General features: G+C 43.9%; 1 protein-coding gene across 1 annotated transcript in view; it reads right to left on the bottom strand.

Annotated features, from left to right (window-relative positions):
• The window catches only part of LOC109934285 (electroneutral sodium bicarbonate exchanger 1-like), a 216776-nt gene that overhangs the window by 61508 nt on the left and 149630 nt on the right, over positions 1–5638 (bottom strand). The gene's annotated exons all lie outside the window — the stretch shown is intronic.

The following is a 5638-nucleotide window of genomic DNA, read 5'->3' as shown; positions in this document are numbered from 1 at the left end:
CCACCTCCTGTCGGGTATTCACCATCCCTCCTAATCCTTCTGCTCTCCATTGCTGAACGTCATTGCTCATCAACGGCCTCAGCTTTAATGTGGGGATGCAGAGGAATAACGAATTTTGGGCCCGACATAACATCAAACTCTTTTTCTGTCATCTTTACTTCTGTGCCCATTTCTTTGGGCAAGCGTCCTCTCCCCTTCGCCCACCTCCAACACTCTCCCTCCACCTGGACCCCTCCCTCTGGCCTTCCACCTGCACTTGACCTGTTCATTGAGAATTGTCGATGCAATATTGGTCACGTCAATTTCTCTGCCCCCTCAACTATCCAACCTATCTCCCCCACCAAACTGACTGCACTCTGCGCACTCAGATCCAACCGTGACTTTATTATTAAGCCTGCCGACGAAGATGGTGCTGTTGTAGTCTAGCGCACTGACCTCTACATTTCAGAGGCTGAGTGCCAGCTCTCAAATATCTCCTCCTATCTCCCCTGGACCATGATCCCACCATGGAACATCAGGAATTGTATCAACTACAGTCACTAACCTCATTTCATCTGGTGTTCTCCCCTCCCACTGCCTCCAAGCTGATAGTATCCCAACCTGGCACATCTCGCTTCTACCTCCTGAAGATCCACAAACAGACTGCCTGGGAAGATCCATTGTTTCTCTCTGCTCCTGCCCCACAGAACTAATCTCTTCCTACCTTGACTTGGACTTTTCTCCCCTGTTCCAATCCCTACCCATGCATGTCCGTGATTCCTCTGACACCTTACGCTGGTTTCAAAACTTCCAGTTTGCAGGTTCCAGCCACCTCCTCTTTACCATGGACATGCAATCCCTTTACACGTCCATTCCCCACCAGGCGGGTCTTAGGGCTCTCCGCTTCTTCCTGGAGCAAAGATCTGAACCGTCCCCACCGACTACCATCCTCCTCAACTTGGCCGAGCTCGTCCTCACTGTAAACAACTTCTCTTTTAACTCCTCTCATTTCTTCAGGTCAATGGGATGGCCATGGGTACCCACATGGGCCTCACTTATGCCTGTCTCTTCATGGGGTACGTGGAACATTCCTTGTTCCAGTTCTATTCCAGCCTCCATCCACAACTCTTTCTCCAATATATCAATGATATCATTGGTGCTGCTTATAGAGTCATAGACTAATACAGCATGGAAACAAGTTCTTCACCCCAAACTGGTCCATGCTGACCATGGTGCCCACTCAGCTAGTTCAAACTGCCTGCATTTGGTCCATATCCCTCTGAACCCTTCCAGTCCATGTACCTATCCAAATGTTTTTTAAATGTTGCTATTGTACCTGCCTCAACCACTTTCTCTGGCAGCTCATTCCATATATGCACCACTCTCTGCATGAAGAAGTTGACCTTCAGGTCCTTCTTAAATCTTTCCCCTCTCACCTTAAACCTATGCCCTCTAGTTATCAATTTCCCATCCCTGGGAAAAAAAAAAAACTATGTGTACACATGCTATCTATGCCCCTCATGATTTTATATACCTCAATAAGGTCACCCCTCATTCTCCTATGTTCCAAGGAATAAAGTCCTATCCTGGCCAACCTCTCCCTATAACTCAGGTCTACTAGTCCTGGCATCATCCTTGTAAATCTTCTTTGCACAGAAGATCCTTGCGGCACCTTGTCAAAGGCCTTACTAAATTCAATGTAGACAACATCCACTACCCTACCCTCCCCTCATCTATCCTCTTAGTTACCTCTTTGAAAAACTCTAAAGGATTTGTCAGACATGACTTCTTGTGCACAAATCCATGTTGACTGCCCCTAATCAGACAGTGACTATCCAAATGTTGTTTGATCCTGTCTCTCAGTATCCTCTCCAATAACTTGCCTATCACTGGTGTCAGGCTCACTGGCCTGTAGTTCCCTGGCTTGTCTTTACTACCTTTCGTAAACAATGGAACAACATTAGCCACCCTCCAGTCTTCCGAAAATTCACTACTGGCTAAAGATGAAGCAAAAATCTCTGCAATTTCTTCCCTAGCTTCCCACAATGTCCGAGGATGGACTTGATCAGGCCCAGGGGATTTATCCAGCCTGACATGCTTAATGACTGCAAACACCTCCTATCTGGTAATACATATGTGGTCCAAAACATCCCTGCTTGTTTCCCTTAGCATCAATGCTTGTCTCCTCAGTAAACACTGAGGAGAAATATTCATTAACAATCTCCCCCATCTCCAGTGGCTCCATACATAAACAGCCATGGATGCCTTCTTCTTTTTCCTGACTCAATATCCCTTGTCAGCCAGGGATTCCAAAACCTGCTAGATCCCTAAACCTTCCCTCTCTGGTCTGGAATTGGAAAGGTTTATCAATTTCGCTTCCAATTTCCAGCTCACCCTTACTTTCACCTGGTTCATCCCTATCACCTCCCTTCCCCTCCTCGACATCTGTTTCTATTTCTAGGGATACACTGACCATTAATATGTCTTTTAAACTCACTGACTCCCACAGCTACCTGCACTATACATCCTCGCACCTTGCTTCCTGTAAAGACTCTATTCCATTCTCCCAGTTCCTCCGTCTCTATCTCATATGTTCCAAGGGAGCTTCCAAAATGTTCACCTTCTCAACTGAGGATTCCCTCGCAGTATTATGACAGGGCCCTCAATCGGGTCTGACCCATCTCCTGCATTTTGGTCTTCATCCCTTCTCCTCCCTCCCGCAAAAGTGATAGGATTCCCCTTGTCCTCACCTATCACTCCCCCCAGCATCCACATTCAGAAAATCATTAGCTGCAATTTCCGCCACCTCCAGCGAGATGCTACCACCTGACACATATTCCCCTCCCCTCCCTTGTCCGCCTTCTGCAGGGACCATTCCCTCCGGGACACCCTGGTCCACTCTTCCTTCACTCCCAACACACTTCCACAGCACCATGGCACCTTACCCTGCAATCGCCGAAAGTGTAACACTTGCCCATTTATCTCCTCCCTTCTCAGTATCCAAGGGCCCAAACATACCTTCCAGGTGAAGCAGCACTTTACCTACACTTCACTCAATCTAGTCTACTGCATTTGCTGCTCACAGTATGGTCTCCTCTACATTGGGGAAACGAAACGTAGACTGGGTGACTGCTTAGCAGAACATCTACGGTCTGCCCCAGAAATGACCCTGAGCTTCCAGTTGCCTGCCACTTTAACACACCACCCTGTTCCCTGGCCAGTATCATGCTTGCTGCAGTGTTCCAGCGAAGCTCAGCACAAGCTGGAAGAGCAGCACCTCATTTTCCGCTTGGTAACCCTGCAGCCTTCTGGACTCAATGGTGAGTTTAATAACTTTCGCTACTAACAGTCCCCATTAACAGCTATTCACCCTCCTAGACAGGTTGTTATCAACTCCTTTGTCCATCCAACTGTTCTTCTCTCTCTTTGGGCTATATCCCCAACTATCCTTTACTCCTTACCCCCTCCTCCACCTGATCTTCTGCATAAAAACTAACATTTTCTAAGCTACCATCAGTTCTGAGGGAGTGTCACCAGATCCGAAACTTTAATTCTGATTTCTCTTCACCTGCTGAACTTTTCCGGCAATTTCTGTTTTTGTTCCTCATTTGTTATTGTAAGTGAATAAGTCAAACTCCATTGTTAATTAAGATTTTAGCAGGGCCTCAAAACTTGTATTCTGTTATTCTATCGATTTTTCTGTGGAAGCAATAAACTCGTGACCTCAACCTCTGTCTTAACCTTTTAAGATTTCTTGTAATGATGTGCATTGTCTCAGAATTTGACAAGTTATTTAGAGTTTAAGAATTTCAAGAATATCATATTTCAAGAATATGATTACTGGTTAAACAACCATTACTTTGAATTAATTCAAATCTCATAATCACTGTTAGTAATACACATTTAGCATTCACATGCACAGAATGATAGAAAAGCTACTGCACAGGAGGCTATTCAGTCCATCATGTATTTGCCAGCTCTTTGCAAGGACATAGTTATTCCCACCATTGTTCGCCAATCCTACACCCCATCCTTTTACCCATAGCCCTTCAAGATTTACTCTCTTCAGGTACATATCCAATTCTCTTTTTGAAAGTTTCAACTGAATCTGCCTCTACCACACTTGCAGGCAGTAGTGCATTTCAGATTCTGGACACTTGTAGAGTTATAGAGTCATGCAGCATTGAAACAAATCCTTTGGCCCAACTAGTCCATACCAATCATGTTCCCAAACTAAACTAGTCCCACCTGCCTGCATTTGGCCCATATCCCTTCAATCCTTTCATATTCATGTACTTATCCAAATGTCTTTTAAATATTGTAACTGTACCCACATCCACCACTTCCTCTGGCAGTTCATTCCACACACTAACCACTCTCTGCCTAAAAAAGCAGCCCCCTCATTTCCTTTTTAAAACTTTCTCCTCTCACCTTAAAAATATGGCCCCTAGTTTGGAACTCCCCCACCCTAGGGAAAAGACGCTTCACCTTATCTATACGCCTCATGATTTTATAAACTGCTTTAAGCTCACCTCTCAACCTTCTACGCTCCAATGAAAAATGTCCCAACCTAGGTTTTAACTCATGTCACAACTGTTTCTTTAGACAATCCCCTTAAATTGGTATCCTCTGGCTCTTGACTCTTCCACCAATGGGAACAGTTTTTCTGTATCTAGTCTGTCCAGACCCCCAATGATTTTGAAAACCTCCAAATCCCCTTTAACCATCTTCTAGAACTACACCAACTTCTCCAATCTATTCACATAACTCAAATTGGGGAAGCGATAGCCTAGTGGTATTATCACTGGACTATTAATCCAGAGATCCAGGTAACGTTCTGGGATCCCAGGTTTGAATCCTGCCACAGCAAATAGTGGAATTTAAATTCAATTTAAAAAAAATCTGGAATTAAGAGTCTAATGATGACTGTGAACCGATTGTTGGAAAAACCTATCTGGTTCACTAATGTCTTTTAGGGAAGGAAAATGCTTTCAACCCACAGCAATGTGGTTGGATCTTAACTGCTCTCTGGAAAATTAGGGATGGGCATTTAATGCTGGCCTAGCCAGTGATGTCCTAATCCTGTTAATGAATAAAAAAAAAAAAAAACTGATTCTCACACATCTTTTCTGTACCCTCTCTACAGCTTTCAAATTCTCCAAAAAATGTGGTGATCATAACAGGACATGATACCTCAGATGAGGGCAAAGCAGCGTTTTATAAAAGCCATCTATAAATGCTATACAGAACTGAAAACAGGAAATAAAGAGAGAAACCAATTTAGCCACATCTCTCTAGGTTTTTATTTTAAACTGGCTGGATGGATTGCATGTCTATAACAGACTTGTTCAACTTTTCTATCAATTTAATTTGAATAGAAAAAAATCCAAACAGGCTCAATTGTCAATGTAAAATTTTTCTAGCCTGATTTCCCTTTCTGTGCTCTGCCCAGACAATGCATTATATCCAGGCCATAAATACATAAATCTACCTTATTGCAAATGACACATTTAATGATCTAGTGACAAGATAAGCATATAATCAGGATTTTTGTTAAAATCACACTAAACACTTGTACAGAATTAGCAAGAACCGCAGATGTTTGAGTCAGAGACAACACAGTGTGGAGCTGGAGCTGGAGGAACACAGCAGGCCAGGC

The sequence above is a fragment of the Rhincodon typus genome, chromosome 41 (genome assembly GCF_021869965.1).
Source record: "Rhincodon typus isolate 14 chromosome 41, sRhiTyp1.1, whole genome shotgun sequence".
In the NCBI taxonomy this organism is placed as follows: domain Eukaryota; kingdom Metazoa; phylum Chordata; class Chondrichthyes; order Orectolobiformes; family Rhincodontidae; genus Rhincodon; species Rhincodon typus.
Note: the sequence above shows the minus strand (reverse complement) of the source record. Positions and strands in the feature narration are given on the sequence as shown.